This window comes from Crocuta crocuta, unplaced genomic scaffold (genome assembly GCF_008692635.1).
Source record: "Crocuta crocuta isolate KB4526 unplaced genomic scaffold, BGI_CrCroc_1.0 scaffold561, whole genome shotgun sequence".
Taxonomy (NCBI): domain Eukaryota; kingdom Metazoa; phylum Chordata; class Mammalia; order Carnivora; family Hyaenidae; genus Crocuta; species Crocuta crocuta.
In genome coordinates this window covers 3771049-3793029 of record NW_027530529.1, presented here as the reverse complement: position 1 = coordinate 3793029, position 21981 = coordinate 3771049, and the positions used below count along the sequence as shown (strand labels likewise).

General features: G+C 36.1%; 1 long non-coding RNA gene and 1 pseudogene across 2 annotated transcripts in view; both read left to right on the top strand.

Annotated features, from left to right (window-relative positions):
- The window catches only part of LOC144234285 (uncharacterized), an 882104-nt gene that overhangs the window by 39716 nt on the left and 820407 nt on the right, over positions 1 to 21981 (top strand). The window lies entirely within an intron of this gene.
- On the top strand, positions 18740 to 18952 carry LOC144234288 (large ribosomal subunit protein eL28 pseudogene; annotated as a pseudogene).

Below are 21981 nucleotides of genomic sequence, written 5' to 3'. Positions count from 1 at the left end.
TCATTAAGAGTCTCTTGTGCTTTATGTCCCTGTCTTTTCTCCCCTCCCTTCCCATATGTTCTTCTTTTTTTAATTCCACATATGAGTGAAATCATATGGTATTTGTCTTTCTCTTACTGACTTATTTTGCTTAGCATAATACATTCTAGCTTTATCCATTTCATTGCAGAAGGCATGATTTCATTTTTTGATGGCTAAGTATATATTCCATTGCATACATACACCAGATCCTCTTTATCTGTTCATCAGTTGATGGACATTTTGGCTCTCCATAGTTTGTCCATTGTTGATAATGCTGCTGTAAACGTTGGGGTTCAGGTGCACCTTCAACTCTGTATTTCTGTATCCTTTCAGTAAATACCAAATAATACAGCTGCTGATCATCATGGGGTAGTTTCTTGAGGAACCTATATACTGTTTTCCGGAGTGGCTGCACCAATTTGTTTTCCTACCGACAGTGCAAGAAGCTTCCCCTTTCTCCACATCCTCACCAACACCTGCTGTTTCTTGTGTTGTTAATTTTAACGATTCTGACAGATGTGAGGTGGTATCCCATCATGGTTTTGATTTGTATTTCCCTGAAGATGAGTGATGTTAAACATCTTTTCATGTGTTTATTAGACTTCTGGATGTATTCTTTGGAAGAGTGTCTATTCATGTCTTCTGCACATTTCTTAACTGGGGTATTTGTTCTTATTTTAGATTTTGGATACTAACCCTTTATCTGACATGGCATCTGCAAATATCTTCTCCCATTTCATAGGCTGCCTTTTACTTTTGTTGATTGTTTCCTTCAGTGTGCAGAAGTTTTGTATCTTGATCATATCCCAGTAGTTCATGTTTGCTTTTGTTTCCCTTGCCTTCAGCAACATGTCTAGTAGAAGTTTCTCCAGCTGACGTCAAAGAGGTTGCTGCCTGTTTTCTACTCTAGGATTTCAGTGGTGTCTCACATTTAGATATTGCATCCATTTTTATTTTTTTTGTTGTTTGTGTAGTGTAAGAAANCATCTTTTCATGTGTTTATTAGACTTCTGGATGTATTCTTTGGAAGAGTGTCTATTCATGTCTTCTGCACATTTCTTAACTGGGGTATTTGTTCTTATTTTAGATTTTGGATACTAACCCTTTATCTGACATGGCATCTGCAAATATCTTCTCCCATTTCATAGGCTGCCTTTTACTTTTGTTGATTGTTTCCTTCAGTGTGCAGAAGTTTTGTATCTTGATCATATCCCAGTAGTTCATGTTTGCTTTTGTTTCCCTTGCCTTCAGCAACATGTCTAGTAGAAGTTTCTCCAGCTGACGTCAAAGAGGTTGCTGCCTGTTTTCTACTCTAGGATTTCAGTGGTGTCTCACATTTAGATATTGCATCCATTTTTGTTGTTGTTGTTGTTGTTTGTGTAGTGTAAGAAGGTGGTCCAGTCTCATTCTTCTGCATATCACCATCTAGTTTTTCCAACACTATTTGTTGAAGTGAATTTTTTTCCCATTGAATATTCTTTCCTGTTTGTCAAAAATTAGTTGACTGTATAGCTGTGGGTCCATTTCTTGGTTCTCTATTCTTTTCCATTGATCTATGTGTCTGTTTTTGTGCCAGTTTGGATTTTTGAAAGTGTGTTAACATTCTGCATATTCCAAAGGTAATTATAATGAGGGGGGAAATAATAAAACTTAAGGATTCCCCTTTAGAAGAAAGGATTGATTAAAGGTAACATTGTGTTACTATTTGGCTTTGTACCTTAGTCACAGGAGTAAGAGGTGTGAGTAGGAAGAATAGATGTCAAGAAACCAAACTGTTTTTAATAGTTTTCTTTTTTTTTTCCTTCTTTCTTTTTTTGGGGTGGTAATATGGACAAAATAATTGTGAAAGTATTTTAGGTATTTTTTAGACTTGAGTCAGTGAATAAGTATGTTGATATTAAAGGAAGACTGGATTTTCAATGTGATTGAAGTAGAAAACGAATATGAAATGATATAAGGCAAAAACCAAAACAAATTCTTGTAATTTGTCAATTCATGATTTCTACTATACATACATGTGTTTGCCTCTGTCTGTGCCTCATGCATTTATTTTTACCTTTGCATGTGTCCGTATATTTTGGTGTATGCATTCATGTATATCTTTATGCATATATGCATGCATATGTTTCTTAGTTCCATCTGGTAAAAGAACCAGGAATCAAAGACACTCCAACAGCAGTAAGTAAACCTAGTTTCTAGATGTTGATATCTAACATGATTCCTTAAAAATTTTTAATGTTTTATTTATTTTTGAGAGCGAAAGAGAGAGCATAGCGGGGGAGGGAAGAGAGAGAGGGAGACACCAAATATGAAGCAGGCTTCAGGCTCTGAGCTGTCAGCACAGAGCCCGATGCGAGGCTCGAACCCCCAAACCATGAGGTCATGACCCGAGCCAAAGTCGGTTGCTTAACCGACTGAGCCACCCAGGCACTCCCAATTCCTCACTTTAATGAAGCAGAGACATTCAGAGAAGTGGCCAACTCTGGGACTGGGAAGGTAGAAATGAGTTGAGCCAGTAAAATTCCATCAGCCAATTGTTTAATACAGAGGAATGTACAATTTAGAAAATTACTGTTTTGATTTGTCATAGTAAAAACAGGATCAGAAAATAGCCATCAATGGATACTAATCCAGGAAGAAATTTTGATGACGTGTTGGGCATTTGCATAGTCCCTTTATCACATATATGCACACACATATAAATGGATTGTGTGTGTATACACACGTACATGTACATGTATATATACATGTGCACACATAAGCACACACACTCCTAAGAAAGTCTTACACCATGCAGATGCTGTTTGAGTAGTTGCTATTATTAAATTTACTATTACTGTGTTTAATATATTATGATGTCTCTGGGTCTGACAATATAAGTTGCTTTCCTTTTGACTAAGATCAGGTTCTCCTGAATCTTCCCTAACTGGTCTAGGTCGGCTTATTCCCATTCTCCATCAGCAGCTACAAGTATCCATTTTAACTAGGGCTAGAGTAACAGCTACCACTAAGGTTGTCAGTGCTGGAATTTAAGAGAGCTGGATCTAGCCATGTTTCTGGCAGTGAAGCTCTCAGAGTAAATGCATCTGAAAGGAAAAAGTGGTTTGATTTGTGTACCAAGAGGCAGTACATGATATGAAAGCAGCTCAGCCTTGTTTGTAATGACTCAGAAGTGGTCCTTCCTCACACACTCCATGCCAAGTAAATCAATTTTTCAACTTTGACTTGCACTTGACACTGCCTTTAATCTGTGAACTATGCAATGCGAAGAAATCTTGTGCACACTCCTCTCCTCCATCTGCGTGTGGCTGTCAGGCGAGCAGTCAACAGCACTCTGTAACAGAAGTTAATTGGAAGGATCTGGATGTCTCCAGCTCCTTTGGTAATTATCGAAGTCTCTCTCCTGGCATGGAAGAGAGCCTCCTGCCTCCACACTATTTGATAAAGAGACTCTTTTTCCTCCTTATATGGTCACAGAAGCCAAACAAACTAAACACTTTCTGTTTGTTTGATAAACCCCAGAATTATTTTAAGGTTGAATACACTAAGCTTTAGATTCAATTCAATTCAAGTGCATTTTAAAACCTTTGAGAAGACGNGTTTGATAAACCCCAGAATTATTTTAAGGTTGAATACACTAAGCTTTAGATTCAATTCAGTTCAATTCAAGTGCATTTTAAAACCTTTGAGAAGACATGTCTAATTCACCTCTCTGTCCCCAGTGCTCAGCTCTGTACCTGACACATAATAAATGTTCAGTAAGTGTTAGGAATTTTTATTATTAATGCTATTATTAACACCTGTCTCTAGTTCCTATAACATACAAGTCATTAAAATGAGTGTTTAAGGGGCGCCTAAGCCTGGGTGGCTTAGTCGGGTAAGCGTCTGACTTTCGCTTAGGTCATGATCTTGCGGTTCGTGGGTTCGAGCCCCGTGTCGGGCTCTGTGCTGACTGCCAGCTTAGAGCCTGGAGCCTGTTTCAGTCTGTGACTCCCTCTCTGTCTGACCTTCCCCGGCTCATACTGTCTCTCTCTCTCTCTCCTAGAAATAAATAAAACATTAAAAAATAAAATAAAATCTTAAAATGAGTATTTAAGGGGGAAAATGTTTAACTCTGCAGTTGCACACATTTTGGTTGCAATACTAGCTCTAATGTTGACAGCTATGATGTTGAAGGCAAACTGTTCATCTCACTGAACATCACTTTGCTTTCTAACACTGTGGGAATTATATATAATGCAGAAGGTTGTATCGATTGAATGAGTTAAAACTATTAAAGTGCCTAGTACTCTGACTGGCATATAATAAGTGTTTAATAAATACTAGTCTTCTTGCCTCATTTCTTAATGTTTTAGAGACCATTTGAATCACTTGTTCCACTCATGACTGATATTTTGCTTCAGATCTTTGACTGACATTATTAATTTAGGACAGAAGTTCTGTTTTCTTTCTTTGTCCTCTATCACTCCCAATTCCAATATCTCTTCCATTTGTCTCAGTTTAGCTAAAAGACATATTTTAAATAGGGATTCAAAAGCTCAAACAAGATTTTTATTGTGTCCCTCTTATGTGGCAAGTACTATGGCATGCACTGGGAATATTGGAATGAGTACAACTCGATGCCTTGCCTCAGGGAATTCGCCGCCTTGCCAAGGAGACAAGGATAGAGATACCCAACTCAAATACATCATGAGCAGTTTTTAGCAAGAGAGATTCTTAAAATCAAAGTGACATATGAGAACTGACAATTCCTCATGTTAAGAAACAGGTGAATTGCATTGATGAAAGATTTAGGTAGGAGGTGCCTTTCATGTGGGCTTTGAAGGATGATCCAGCATTTTCTGGACAGGGAATGGGTGGCCGATCATTCTACAGAGAGTGGACAGCATGTGCAAATCCACGTGGTGAGACGTGATCGGAGATGAAAATATGTATTTGCTGGGGTGCCTGGGTGGCTCAGTCAGTTGAGTGTCTGACTTGGGCTCAGGTCATGATCTGATGGTTCGTGGGCTCGAGACCCACATCAGGCTCTGTGCTGACTGCTAGCTCAGAGCCTGGAGCCTGTCTCCCTCTCTCTCTGACCCTCCCCTATTCATGCTGTCTGTCTGTCTGCCTGTCTGTCTCTCTCTTTCTTTCTCTCTCTCAGAAATAAATAAAACATATTTTTTTAAAAAGCAAAGAAAATATGTATTTGCTGCCCTTGGTTAAATGCTATATTATGCATGTATTCAATTAAAGAGTATTGTTCATGAGCTATGCTACAGAGATGATTTCAGAAGTGTAACTGGTGGCAGTATGGAAGGTAAGTTGCAGATATTCCATACCACTTCTGAGGATGGAGTAAGGATGAGCTACTTCAGTCGGGGTTAAGCTTCAGAAATGGCATTTCATCAGACTTAGTGGTTACCTGCTGAACTGCAACATCTTGAGGATTAGTTCCAGTCTGTAGGCAGGGGCCACAGAAGGCCCAGGCGGATTTTTAAAAAAAAATAGTCAAGAGGCAGATGATGCACAGGTAGAGCATCATTTAGTCACTGATCATGTGATTCATGGAAGGTCAGAAGGGAGAGAGACTGAAAGCAGATGGGAGGCTGAGTAGGGATCTGGGATAACTGTCTAAGTGATGAGTTCCTTCACTAGGACAGTGACAGTGGTAATGGAGGAGGAGTATGAATATTTTAGGAACATTTGCATGCAGCTTCAGGAAGCCGGCGGACATTGAATACAGAAAGTGAGTGAAGCAGATAATTTGTATACTTTAGTGACAGATGGCATGATAATGTGGAATCAAAAGGAACTGTCATTTGAGTTTCTTAGCCCTAACTTGTTCCATAAAAACAGGATTTTGTATTTAAACAAATCGTTAGACTTGTCTGTAGAAATGTAAGGCGTAACATAATTCATGAACCTATTTTTCTTTTGTCTATACTTCAGTCCTACTTTAAAAAAATGAAATCGGAATTCAATGTTAATAATTTGGTAAATTCAGAAGTCTAGTAATAGTCCATAATGATTTTATATGACATGATAAAGGATGACTACTGCCTTCTAAATCATATTTGCACTGAAATGGAAAAACACAGAAAAAAAATCACAAAAATGTGATTTATAATGTTGATCAAACTCCCCTAATTTTCCATAGAATTCATTTAGTGTTACTTTCTCATAAATGTTAATAAACTCAAATAGTAGTGCTTATTGAATCACCTTTGTAAATCCCAGCTGTTGCCAAACTTCACAAATTGACCTTAACAGTCCATACTCCTCTAACCTTAGACAGGGGAAAGCATTTGGCTGAATAGAGTTAAATAAACAAAGTATTGTGCCTGGGGCTACAGGGTGGTGAAGATAAATTCACTGCAAGGCAGGAGCCAAATACATATTGTACTTCAAGCTTTAAAGATCCAATTCTATACGCATTCTTATTATCCTGTAACGTGTTTCCAAAATGCTTTGTTAAATCAATCAACAAATATCTGTTTTGTACTTGCTGCTTACAGAGACTTTTGATAACCTTAAATGCATATGTCTGTGATTGGTCTTGCACTTAGAGTTCAGAACCAGCTCTTCATAGTGGTTACGGCATTTATAGTGTCCCAAGATGTCTCTTTATCACAGAAATATGACTGACTGTAGCAAGGATTCTTGTTTTATTTTTATTTCCATTTTATTGATGAGGGAAAAAAAATGAGCCTCTGAGAAATTAAGTGAATTAATTGACAAGGTTGCCAGGGTTTGAAGTTAGGTTGATAGATAGTATGTTTCTTTCCCTCTGCATTATATTATTTAGTCTCACATCCTTTGTTTTTCACAGTCTCCTTTCCTTTCTTTTCTGTTTCTTTTCCTTTCCTTTCTTAACTTTTCCTTTCATTTCAATTCCTTTCTTTTCTAAAAGGAGCTGTTTCATGCAACTTGCATTATTCTAATTCTTAATTCTTGTCTATATAACTTTTTATCTCAGAAGGCTCCTTTAAACATTAAATAATGAAGAGGTACAATAGATTTAAAATAATAATATTGAAGGGTTTTTTAATTGTACTTTTTAATAGAAATATAGTTGACATACAATGTTATATTAGTTTTAGACCTAATATGTCATATTAGATCCAGGAATACAGCATAAGCATAGCAAGTCAGCAATGTATAAATTATTCAGTGTTCACCACCATAAGTGTAGTTACCTTCTGTCACCATACAACAGTATTTCAATAACATTGACCATATTCCCTATGCTGTACTTTTCATCCCTTGACTTATTTATTTGACACCTGGAAGTTGTTCCTCTTAATTCCCTTCACCTATTTGACTCATCCCCCACCACCCTCCTCTCTGGCAACCACCAGTTCTCTGTAGTTATGAGTCTGTTTCTGGTTTTGTTTTTTGTTTTCTTAATTTGTTTGTTCCATTCGTTTTGTTTGTTTTGTTTTTGCATTCTAAAATTAAATCATATGTTATCTGTCTTCCTCTGTCTGACTTACTTCACTTACCATGATACCCTTTAGGTTCAACCATGTTGTCATAAATCATTGTCATAAATGGCAAGATTTCATTCTTTTTATTGTTGCATAATATTTCATTGTGTTTGTGTGTATATACACACACATGCTGTATGTATATTGCCACATCTTCTTTATCCATTTTACTATTGAGGGACAGTTAGGTCGCTTTCATAACTTGGCTACTGCAAATGATGCTCCAATAAACATAAGACTGCATATATCTTTTCAAATTAGTAGTTTTGTTTTCTTTGGGTAAATTCTCAGCAGTGGAATTATGGGATCATATAGTAGTTCTATTTTCAATTTTTTGAGGAACCTCCACCTTATGTTCCACAGTGGCTGTACCAATTTACAGCCCACCAGTGCATGAGAGTTCCCTTTACTTCACATTCTCACCAATACATGTTATTTCTTGTCATTTTGATATTAACCATTCTGACTGGTGTAAAGTGATAACTCATTGTAGTTTTGATTTGCATTTCCCTGATGAGTGATAGTGAACATCTTTTCATGTGTCTGTTGCCCATCTGTATATCTTCTTTGGAAAACATGTTTGTTAAAGTGTTCTGCCCAGTTTTAATCAGATGATGATGATGATGATGATGATGATGATGATTTTGGAGTTGAGTCCTATGAATTATTTATATATTTTGAATATTAATCTTTTGTTGGATATATCATATGAAAATTGGGTTGAACAACTCTGGGTACACATTTTTAAGAGAAATAGATTTTCATCTTTAATGTGTCCCTATTAGTAGCTTTTTAAATTTGTTCTCATGATCAGATATTGTTTTTCTATGCCTACATTCCTTGCCTAAGTCCTGTTATTGCTTTTATAGCATCGGGGTGGAGATAATTGTGCATATTTTGTATTCTCTTTTCATTGGGGCTGTCTATCATCCCTTTATGATTATAGTGCTACGCATAAATTTTTAATTTTTTTTAAATTTTATTAAATTTTTTTTAGAGAGAAACATGAGTGGGGGAGAGGGCAGAGGGAGGGAGGGAGAGAGAGAGAGTGTGTGAGAGAGAGAGAGAGAGAGAGAAAGAATCTTAAGCAGACTCTACACTCAGGACAGAGCCCAACATGTGGTTCAACCCCATGATTCTGGGGTTATGACCTAAGCTGAAATTAAGAGTTAGACACTCAAGCAACTGAGCCATCCAGAAACCCCCAGAAAGTTGTACTTCATTACTAAGTGTGTGATATTTTTGCAAATTATTTATCTTTCCAGGATTTGGTTCCCTCTTTCATTAAATTAGAATAATAATCAAATATCATGGAGTTGTGGTGAGGATTAAGTGAACCAGTGACCTAGATGAATAGATAGGTAGATAGGTAGGTAGATAGATAGATAGAAAGATAGAATTGAGAGTAGTTCTCAGTAAGTGAAATGTTAAGTGTAAGGAAAATAGAGCTGACTACTGAATAACATGAGGCTTGAGGGCACCAATTCCCCTATATAGTCAAATAAAACTTTTGATTCCCTAAAAACTTTACTAATAGTGAGAACCACAAGAGATCACTTTTTATGACAATACACAATTTACTGGAGACAAGAACTGCTCATGCAGAGATGATTAGTATCACACAGCATTATAAGCAAATACTTGCAACATTTAAGCTCACCACAATGGCAACAAGAGGTAGCTACAAAATTATTACAGTAGTATGGTGTGTGCTATAGTTAATGTTATGCAGTTATGGGTTAATAGTGCATCTTTACATTTGTTTACATTTCTTTCCACCGTGAGTGATGCCATGTAAAGTCTGAATTTGTGTGCATGAGTTTTGATAGATGTTAACTTTTCATAATATATTTGTGTTTTTGTTACAAGATAAATGGTAAAGTAGACTACTATCAACATATATGCATTCATGACATACCCAACTTTTTAAAATTCATTTCTTTAAATTTCTAGGCTATGTGGCTTATGTGCTATTTTTTTTTTCAAATCCAAAATGTTTTCCAATATATTTATTGAAAGAAAAAAAAAAAGTCTGCATATAGGTGGACCCATGCAGTTCATACCAATGTCATCCAAGGGTCATTTGTACAAGATACGTATTTAATAAAGTTAACATTTATTTAGCACCTCTTTAAATGCAGGGCCTGTTCCATGTGTTTTATGTATACAATCTTATGTCGATATCCTTACATTATGAGACATCTATCTTAGTATTTCTACTTTACTGAAGATAAGAGTGAGATTTAGATTAGGCAGGTATTTTGCTGAAGGACCCACAAGCATCAATGAATGGAGACAAGATTTAAATTCATGTCTTGCTGACTTTAAAACCTATGATTGTAAGCCATACTTTATGGTGTATTTTTAAATTTACCTCTCTTTTTTAAGTTGTATGTAAATAACTTACTATTTGATGTATAGATGTTTGTCTATGAAGAAAGCACACATGAACTAAAGTGGCATAATTAAATATCAAAATGTCAAGAGCCTAGGAGTAGCTAAAATTGAACATTCTAATATAGACTGTTATAATTAGTCCTATGTTACAAAGTAAAGTGCTAGGAATCACATTTTGCCTCTTTTTATACTTCCTGTGAATGACTATTATGGGATACAGCTGTAGTTTCAGTACAGGACTAACTTAAGATGAGATTGGAAAAGATACAGGAAGTTCTCCAGTCTAAATAAGTATCTTGTCAAGTTTAAGCATTTGGAGTATGCTTGGTCATCCTGGTTCCCAAATGTTTGGAGCATCATAAGATCAATGAAACTCCCAATTTTTGTGGCCAAATTAGTATCCATTTTTTTCCTTGATGTCCCATGAACTATAGACATTAAGGCTAGTAAATGCCAACAACTTATAAATCAAAGCTAACAGTAAAATTATAGTTGTCAATTTTGGGATATTAAGTGATGGTATGTAGAACCGAAATGGTCTACTGGGAAAGAAAGATGGGCTTAATCGTCCTGCTTTGTTACATAGTAGCTGTGTGATCCAGACAAGCTGCTTTCTCTCTGTGTTTCACTTCTATCAGATTTAAGATCAGAAAGCCCTAGATTCAAATCTTGTCTCTGTTCCTTAATAGCTTTTTGACCTTAGGCAAGACCTTTTATTTGTTTAAGTCTCAGTTATATATTTAGTAAAAGAAATTTCCTATGAATACTTACTTCATAGGGTTGTGAGGATTAAGTTATTACATATAAAACATTCGGATATGTGCATTGATCATGACAATTTAATAAATGTAAGCATTACTGGACATATAGATCACATTTTTCCTATCACTTGTATTTTGTGCCCCTGTGTTAGGCACTGTTACAGTGCCTGAATATAAGATTTATATACCAGCATACCTTGCACATCTTGCTGGTTCAGTTCTAGATCACTGCGATGAGGTGAATATGGTAATAAAGTGAGTTAAAAAATTATTTTTGTTTTATAGTATGTATAAAAGTTATGTTCAAACTATAACATAGTCTGTTAATTGTGCAATAGCATTGTATCTGCAAAATCAACATGCATGCCTTAATTAAAATTACTTTATTACTAGAAAATGCTAATGGTTGTCTGAGCTCTTAGTGAGTCAATCGTTTTGCTGGTAGTGCTGGTAGAGTATCTTGCCCTGATATTGATGGCTGTTGACTGGTCAGGTAGTTCCTTAAGGTTAGGGTGGCATATTACCCCTACTGTGGGTAGAACTACTTTTATAATTCGAGTCAATCCTCTCAACCCCTGCTGTTGCTTTATCAACTAATTTTATGTAGTATTCTAAATCTTTCTTGTCATTTCAACAATCTTCATGGTATCTTCACAAGGAATAGATTTCATCTCAAGAAACCATTTTCTTTTTTCATTCCATGGGGAACAACTCCTCATCCATTCAGGTTTTATCACAAGATTGCAGCAGTTCAGTCACATTGTTAGACCCCACTGTAATTCCATTTCTTTTGTTATGTTTACCACATCTACACTTACTTCGTCCACCAAAGTCTTGAATTCCTCAGAGTCACCCATGAGGGCTGGAATCAGCTTCTTCCAAACTCCTGTTCATGTTGGTATTTAACCTTTTCCCAATAATCATGAATGTTATCATGGCATCTAGAATGGTGAGTTCTTTCCAGAAGGTTCAGTTTACTTTGCTCAGATCTATCAGAAGCCATCTATGTATGCCAGCTATTGCCTTAGGATGTATAGTTCTTAAATATTAAGGCTCTAAAGTCAAAATTACTCCTTGATTCATGGGCTGTAAAATGGATATTATATTAGCAAGCATGAAGAAAATACCTCATTATACTTGTCCATCAGCTCTTGGGTGACCATGTGCATGATCAATGAGCAGTAATATTTTGAAAGGAATCTTTTTTTTTCTTCCTTGAGTGGTAGGTCATAACAATGGGATTAAAATATGTAGGAAATTATATTGTAAACAGATATGCTATCATCCAGGCTTTGTTATTCCATTTACAGAGCTTAGGCAGTGTAGATTTTGCTTAATTCTTCAGGGCCCTAGGATTTTCCAACTGGTAAGTGAGCACTGGCTTCAACTTTAAGTCACCAGCTGTATTAGCCCTAACATGACAGTTAGACTGTCCTTCAAAGCTTTTAAGGCAGGTATTGACTTCTCTAGTTATAAAAGTTCACTATAGCATCTTTTTCCTCTATAAAGCAGTTACATCTACATTGCAGATGTGTTGTTGAGTATAGCTAGCTTCATAAATTATCTTGCCTAGATCTGCATAACTGGCTGCAGTTTCTACATCAGCACTTGTTACATCTCTTTGCATCTTCATGTTATGGAGATGGTTTCTTTCCTTAAACCTCATGAACCAACCTCTGCTAGTTTCAAACTTCTACAACTTCTTCACCTCTTTCAGCCTTCACAGATTAGGAAAGAGTTAGGGCCTTGATCTGGGAGATTAGGCTTTGGTTTAAGGTAATGTAGCTGGCTTGATCTTCTATCCAGACCACTAAAATGTTCTCTGTATCTGCAATAAAGCTGTTTTGCTTTACCATTGATGTGTTCACTGGAATAGCACTTTTTATTTCCTTCAAGGACTTTTCCCTTGCATTTACAACTTGGCTAACTGCTTAGTGTAAGAAACCTAATTTATGGATCATTTTGGCTTTTAGCATGCCTTCTACACTAAAAGCTGAATCATTTATACCTTTTTTAAAAATATTTTTTAGTGTTTATTTTTTGAGAGAAATGAGATAAAGAGAGTGTGTGTGCAAGGTTGGGGGAGACTCAGGGAGAGAGGGAGACAGAGGATCCAAAGCAGGCTCTGTGCTGACAGCAGAGAGCCCTGTGAGAGGCTGGAACTGATGAGGGGCTGGAACTCAGGAACCATGAGATCATGACGTGAGGTGAAGTCAGATGCTTAACTGACTGAGCCACCCAGGCGCCCCTCTAGCTTTTGATTTAAAGTGACATATATGAGATTCTTCCTTTCACTTGAACCCTTAGAGGTCATTGTGGGGTTATTAATTGACCTAATTTCAAAATGTTGTGTCTCAGAGAATAGGAAGGTACAAAGAGAGAGAGAGAGAGAAGCAGAGGAACTGGTTGGTGGAGCAGTCAGAACACACCCAACAGTTATAATTAAGTTTGCTAACTTTTTGCACTGTTTGTGGAGCCCCGGTGCAACGGTAATAGTAACATCAAAAATCAGTGATCACAGGGATCCCTGGGTGGCTCAGCTGGTTAAGGGTCCGACTTCGGCTCAGGTCGTGATGTCTCAGTTTGTGAGTTCACGCCCTGCATCTGGCTCTGTGCTGACAGCTCAGAGCTTGGAGCCTGCTTTGAATTCTGTCTCCCTCTCTCTCTGTCCCTTCCCCTGCTGATGCTCTGTGTCTGTCTCTCAAAAATAAATAAACCTTAAAAATCAGTGATTACAGATCATTGTAACAAATACAGTATTAAGGAGAAAGTTTGAAATATTGCAATAATTAACAAAAATGTGACACAGAGACACAGAGTGAGCAAATGTTGTTTAAAAAATGGTGCTGGCAGACTTGCTTAAGGTGGATTTGCTATAAATCTTCACTGTGTCTAAAATGGTAATGTTTGCAAAGCACAATAAAAAGAGGTATTCCTGCTATTTAAAATCATAGTAAGGATTGAATTAAGTAATGGACATAGACTGACGAAAAAGGGCCTGACATTAAATAGAAGTTCAATAAATATTAGAACATGAGATACAGTGATATATAATTAAGCCAGATACCCACGCAGGCATAATGTGAATTAGCAACAATGACATAATGTGAATTAGCAACAATGAATTAGAAGAACTTTTCTATTCANAAAGAGGTATTCCTGCTATTTAAAATCATAGTAAGGATTGAATTAAGTAATGGACATAGACTGACGAAAAAGGGCCTGACATTAAATAGAAGTTCAATAAATATTAGAACATGAGATACAGTGATATATAATTAAGCCAGATACCCACGCAGGCATAATGTGAATTAGCAACAATGAATTAGAAGAACTTTTCTATTCCTTCATTCTTTCATTTATTTATTCCATTCAATAATCTGTATCACTAGTTCTATGCCTGGAAAGGATCTTATGTAACAAGGGGAAAGCAAAGGTTAGTAAGACTGGGTTTCTTGCCTATAGATTGTCTTTATTCTGTGATCCAGGTGTCTGTTGATAAATGTCAGAGTCCATGAATATTCTAAAAGAATATACAAAAATGAGTATTTTTATTTCCCAGGAAGAATATCTGTCACTTTCATCAGCCTTTTTGAGAGCATCCCAGCAGATCTCAGTACCTTGGTCCATAATTATAGCTTTGGCAGCAATATTGATCTCCGCTTGCCTGGACTTTGAATTCTGGGATAACTGATTCAATTTCTAGATTCCTTCCCTGGTTGCTCTGTAACTTAACTTAAACCTCAGTTTCTACATGTATAAAACTGGGAGAATAATACTTATCTCTCAGACTTGTGTCAATAATAATATATCAAAAAGAATCTCAGGATCTGGCACTTCACAGGTATTCAAAAGGAGTGGTACCTTTCACATTGGTGTCTGCCCCCGACCAGAAGGATACCTTCCTCATCAATCACACCTTATTCACCTTATTGATTGTCAGTGATCAGAATTCTGTGCTTCATAAAATAGTCACTTATGAAAGTGATATAAAGATCAAAACTTAACCCACTTGATGATCACTAAAACAGAAAACCTTGACTCACGCTCCTGGTCTCCTTATCATAACCCATATACATCAGCTCATCCACCTTATAGTGTACCTGCTGTTACCTGTCACGTTAGGTGTAATATCTGTCACAGTTGCATGATGTTGTGATTCCCGATTTCCCCAGACATTACAGGAACTAACTTCCATGTACATAAGGTGTGATAAGTGGCACAGTGCACATTTATTCTTCAGATGCTTCTGAGTGAGAAGACGCTGAGGAACTTCAAGTTGCACAGCAGCATAGACTAAGGATCTTTTATGGAAAGAAAAGGGTCTCCCGAGCCCCACAGTGCCATATACAAATGCTGATAAGTAAGAATAAAATAGTCGTGATGCAATGGTAGAGGGGTGTATTACAGAATAATTAAATGCCCTTGCAAGAAGATAGGCTAATCATTTGGAAAAAAATATTGAGTCATTATCACAGTATAGCACAAATAATACATGTCTTCCTATTAATATTTCTGATTATTTCAGCCATGGCACAAATTTTGTCTCCTTTCAGTGAAATGCGTAATAGCCACTGGCATTTGTGTCTTTGAGCCAGTGTTCTGAAAGCTCAAAGCATCATTTTAGCCTAGGGATCCAAAGTTGTCATTGAAGAATGCCCAACTTTATACCTGAGTTCTCTTTGGGGGCAAAATCTGGCCTCTCAAGTGCCAGAACCTGGCATAAATACATGGCAATAAGTTGAAGTTTTTCATTAATAGATTGCTTATTTTTTTACAAGCAAAGTATTTTGAAAAGAATTTGACATTTTACAGTTGGTTTTAGAATATTAGTGATAAGATTTTTCTACTACAAGTGATATTTCCACTTATTACTGGAAAAAGGACAAATTCCTTACCATTATAGGTACACATATGCACATAAAATCTAAACGTATTTTTTCAGAGACCTACTAAATATATGGAGACACAGTGATGAAGAAATATGTCGTGGGCTCTACCTTCAGTGAGCTTCTGCTCTGTTGAAAAAGTTGAACTTAAGAGCTGTTACAGCTGAAGTGGTGTTAGGAGTGGTAAACAGGGGATGGGAAATCATGATAATATGAGATCATATAACGGGAACATCAAATGCAGATTCAGAGAATCAGAAAGGACTTCACAAAAGAGGTTAACACCGACTGACCATAAGGATAAGTATGAGCTAAACCAGCTGAACACTGGGGGTTGAAGGAAGACACTAATCCAGACAGATGGAGGTTAGATGCAAAGGACCAGAGACAAGTGAGGCATGGGATATATTCTAGGAAGTGGAAGAATGTCAGTATGACTAGGGTATAAATCAGCAAGTAGAATGACATTGTTAAGTTATTATAGTAGAAAAGGAAATATAATAACTTTGAATGAAAGACAGAATTGTACACATGGCTACTCTGTGTAAACTTCTCTAAACTTTAAGATAAATGCTCACTGTTCCCTTACTCTCCATGGGTCCAGAGACCCCTGGATTGATGTGCCCAGAGAAAAACAATAATTATTGCCTCTTGTTTGCATGGTAGACAAGAGATAGTCTTTGGTCATTTCTCACAAACCATCAAAGTGAAGTAATCTTCAAAAACCTTTATATAGGAAGGTTAAAAGATAGACAAAAAAATTTGAATGAAATTTTCATTCTAGTGGAGAAGATAACAAGTAGACAAATATGTATGTATGTATATATATATATATATAGTATTAGATATCAATAAATGTATATATAGAATATATAAGANCTCTTGTTTGCATGGTAGACAAGAGATAGTCTTTGGTCATTTCTCACAAACCATCAAAGTGAAGTAATCTTCAAAAACCTTTATATAGGAAGGTTAAAAGATAGACAAAAAAATTTGAATGAAATTTTCATTCTAGTGGAGAAGATAACAAGTAGACAAATATGTATGTATGTATATATATATATATATGGTATTATATATCAATAAATGTATATATAGATATATATAAAATAAGATAACAAGTAGACAAATAATATATAGTATTAGATATCAATAAATATACATATATAGTATTAAATATCAATAAAATATGAAGAAAATTAATGCTTGGTGACTTAAATGAAAATGCTTTAAAATGGGCCCTTAGAATAACAGTTATCTGAAATTACTCTGATTTCTCTTAAACCAGGGAACTTTTTACACATTAGAGTCCTTCTAACTGGATCCAGTAAATGCTAGAGATTTACTACTATTAATATTTTTTAATTTGTTTTAGTGTCCACTGTTCTAATGCCTGTTGTAGAATAGACCATTTTCTACCTATCTGATACCATGCAGATAAGAAATTACTTGGACTCAGGAGGTTGAGAATGAGATAGAAAAGAAACAGGTCTTCTTTTTATCATTTGTATTCTAATAAAAGAAACACTTCTCACTTTCCATTTAACTTTATTGTGCCATTAGTTATATAAATGTATAAAATGTGTGTCATATCACAACCTAAAGTGGCATGTTGCTAAATCATGGTTAACAATGGAAACTTCTAAAAAAAAAGAGCTGTAACTAATAGAAAGTATATGAGCAAAACTAAAAATTAACTTCACTTTTTCTTTTCTTAAGGGAAATAATAAGGAATAAATCTGATCAAAATAAAATACCACAGTTCACCCATTTGTTTACTAAAGAGATCTCATTTGTTTTTTAATGCACATGTCTTTCCTGTGCTTTAAATACTACTAAAAGATAATAATTTGATTTATTTCTCAGCTTCCAAAGTAATTTACCTTCTCTAGTGTTGTTTCAAGATTTAGAAGCATCTTTCTTATCCAGGTTGTGCTTACATGTTAAAATCAAATGATGGAATTACTGCTTATGATTCTTCACATTTCACTTAGCTGTTATAGAATATAATGCATACATATAATTAGAAAATTTTCTAATATAGTTCAGTTACAGGAGCTAAACACAGATTATTTTGTCCCCTGACCATTTATTCTACCTTGAGTCTTAGAAGGTATTTAGTGTTAGGGAGTTTTTAGTTTTATATTTGTTCTAGTTTTATATTTGTTCTTCCACAGTGTGTATAAAAATGCACTAAAAGCTGCTGCTTTCTCAACAACACCATGGTCACAGTTAGTTAAATATTTAATGCCACTAAGCACAAGGCAGGGCATGCAATGAGCATGAACTTGACTATAAAACCACTCTAATGGGTTTAGGTCCCTTGGGTCTCCAACTTGCTCTGTACTGATACAGTAAATGAGTGAAAAGCCTCATCAAAATGCAAGTTTAAATAGAAATCTGTCCTGCCACATCTGTTGACAAGATTAATTATAGATCTCTGAACCTGATGTGTTTCTTAATATCTTGCATCCCTTTCCTAGTATGCAGTCAAGCTGCAATATTTACTATAACCTTGTGTAATTCTGGATAGTTTTCTTTTCCAAAGTAACACTTTTCAATATACTTAAAGTGTTAATAACTTAACTGAGTGCCTGATAAAAGTTTCTATTAGTGATTTGCCATTAGTCCTTGCACCTGTTCATTGAAAGTAATATAATTATTTTACAATAGTAGCAAATTTCTGAAAGAATACAAGAGCTCTTTCCATAGGAATATTCAGCCATTTTCTCTAGTCTGTAGGTCTTCAAATGAAAAGACAATACAGTAAATACAGTAAAAAATATTAGAAGATATTTTGCTTTAAGAATTACTAAATCTGCCTTAAAAGAAATGAAAATTAAAAAAAAAAGACTAAAATGATTTTTTTTAAAGCTGAAATTATGGTGATAGTAGATCCAGTACACCATTTGTATTTTTTTTAAATTGGTTATTTTTTTATCAATGGAGTTTAAAACACAAGTTTATAGCGACACAGACATAGAACTGAGTCAGAGTATCAGTGTTTATTATGGGTAAAGTTATCCAATGTTTTGATCTTTAGTTTTCTAATTTATGAAATGGAAAAGACAAACCAACTTTCTGGCTGTGTTATGATTACATAATATGATACAGAGAAGGTGATTACCACAATGCTTGCTCCATCACAGTCACTAAATATCAGCTTAAAAATAATCAGCTCTTTCGGTCTCCGGCTGCTATGTCTGTCCATCTGCAATGGAAGAATGGTCATACGGAACTGCTCCAGCTTCCTGACCAAGAGCAACAAGCAGACATATAACACAGAACCCAATAACCTGAAGGCTCACAACTATTTCTGCTTCAATGGGCTGATTCACCACAAGACTTGGGTGTGGAGCTGGTGGCTGATGGCAGAGGTGTAGTGGTGATCATGAAAGGGAAATCCAGCTAGCAGAAGCCCACCACCCCCTACTTGTGGGCCGTCAGCAAAAAGAACACCCATGGCACTCTCAGCAGCATCAGGCACATGATCCACAAGAATAAGCCCGAGATGGTGAAGAGGGAGCAGGCTGCCCTACCAAGAGCTACTGACTACTGACCCTCCCACCTCCCCACCTTCAAAGCAATAGAGATATCAGCCAGCTATAAAAATAAATAAATAAACATAATGCTTCATACAGTTTGAAATATCTTCCTAGACTTTCTGTTGCCTTCATCATCTTAAATGTGAATCCAAGAAATAAGCTTCATAAAAATCTGTACAGTTGACCCTGATGAAGGCTCAGATGTCTTTGTTTTATTGTGATGCATCCTCATAATGGATTCCTGCAGGGATATTTATTACTATACTGTACACAATATTTTTTAAAAAGTGTACTTATTTTGAAAGAGAGAGAAGGAGAGAGGAGCAGAGAGAAAGAGAACACCAAGCATGTTCTACACTGTCACCACAGAGCCTTATGTGGAGCTAAAATTCACAAACCCTGACACTGTTACCTAAGCTGAAATCAAGAGTCAGATGCTTACATGACTGGGTCACTCAGGCACCCACAATATTCTTTTTTTTTTTCAATTATTTTTTAAATGTTTGTTTATTTTTGAGAGAGAGAGAGAGAGAGAGAAAATTAGAATGAGAATGAGTAAGAGAGAGGCAGAGAGAGGGAGACACAGAATTAGAAGCAGGCTCCAGGCTCTGTACTGTCATCACAGAGCCCAAGGCAGGGATGGAACTCACAGACCATGAAATCATGAGCCGAAATTGGGCATTTAACTAACTGAGCCACCCAAGCACCCCAGCACCCTCAATATTCTTAAACAAGAAACCACTAAGCTCAAAAATTTCTCCTATTTTCTTTAATACTTAGGCCAATATTCTTAGTTTCAGAACATAGTAGCTCATTAGCTCTCTGTACATCTGAGCTCTCATCACCCCACGATGTGGTCCAAGCTGTTTACAGTCTTCAAGGCTGTGTTACAAAGTAGCCTCCCTTCCTGCCATTGACTTGACTTACCTCCTTCACTCATGATTCTGTTTTTCTATCTAATCATGGCCAATATTCTAGTGATGATGATGCAAACCCTTTATCTCCATTTAGGAGTGAACTGTCCAATCATATCTCAGTTTAGAGAAAGACAGAATCCAGGGTCTGGATACCCTGTTGGAAGGCAGATTACAGGATCACTTTGGAATAGAATACAATATTCAAGGAAGTTAATGAAGAGCACCTTCGACTGAGTTTAAGTTGGGTAGAAGTTAGTAGGAAAGGAGATGGTAAAAAAAGAAGTAGGGGATAATGCTAGGGAGGCAAAGCTAATGGCTCAGAATCAAGTCAATGAATAATGTGTATGTGATTTATGTCATTCATTTATTATATTTCTTTAGGGTGGAAAAACACATTAAAGGAACTGAATTAGACTGGACAGTAAGCAAGCTGGTTGTTATCTGCATAAAAATTCTTAACATCGTCATTAACATCATCATCATCATCACTACCACCACCACCACCACCACCACCATCATTATAGTCCTATTTTCAGAAAAATAGCAAACTGCATCAGTGTTATATTGAAACAAACAATAGGTTAAAACAAAACTTGGCTATTATTATGTAATCTGTATTCAGTAAGTTATTAATTATAGATTGATTTTTTCTGAGATGTAATTCATATAACATAAAATTTGTCATTTTAAAGTGTACAGTTCAGGGGCACCTGGGTGACTCAGTCAATTAAACGTCTGACTTCTGCTCAGGTCATGATCTCGCAGTTTGTGGGTTTGAGCCCTGTGTCAGGCTCTGTGCTGACAATTCAGAGCCTGGAGCCTGCTTTGGATTCTGTGTCTCCCTCTCCCTCTCTCTCTGCCCCTTCCCCTCTTGCACTCTGCCTCTGCCTCTGCCTCTGTCTCTGTCTCTCTCTCTCTCTCTGTCTCTCTCTTTCTCTCTCAAAAATAAATAAGCATTTAAAAAAGTAAAGTTTACAATTCAGTGATTTTCATCCTCCTGTGTGTCTTACAATCTAATTCACTTATTTTCTTACTATTTGCCCATGTCTTTAAAACTTGTGGATCTGATTCTTAATCAAGAATTACTAATCTAAGTGTGTTAATTTCTTACTGTTGCTATAACCAATTATGGCAAATTTAATGGCTTAATACAACACAAATTTAGTATCTTATAATAAGGTTGGAGGTGTTTCTAAAATCATAGTGTTAGCCAGGCTGCAAGTCTTCTGGAGGTTTTAGGGGGAATCCATGTCCTTGTCTTTTTCAATTTCCAGAGGCTATGCACATCTTTTACTCATGGTCCCTTACTTCATCTTCAAAGCCAGCAGTATAACATCTTCAAATGTCTCTCTGACTCTGTTCCTCCTGCCTCCAACTTTTACTTATAAGGACCTTTATCATTACTTTTGGCTTACCCAGCTAATCCAGGATATCTCTATCTCAAGACCCTTAACTTAATCATATCTATAGACTCTCCTTTGTTGTGTAAGGGAACATTCACAGGTTCTGGAAATAAAGATGTAGACATCTTTGGGGGAAGGAGTTCTCATTCAGCCTACTACACTAAGATTTAGCTAAATGTGTTATATTGCATGAATATTATGTAAATATTTTTTTTATGTTTTTAAAATGATTATATATTTTTGAGAGAGAGAGAAAGAGAGTGAGGAGCAGGGATAGAGAGAGAGAGGGAGACAGAGGATCCAAAGCAGGCTCCATGCTGACAGCAGAGAGCCTGATGTGGTGCTTGAGCTCAAGAACTGTGAGATCATGACCTGAGCTGAAGATCACATGCTTAATGACTGAGCAACCCAGGTGCTCCTAATACATATATATAAACATATATATATAAACATATATATATATACACATATATATATGTTTAATGTTAATGTTAATATATATTATATATTATATATGTTATATATTATATATATATACATATATATGTGTGTGTGTGTGTGTGTGTGTGTGTAATG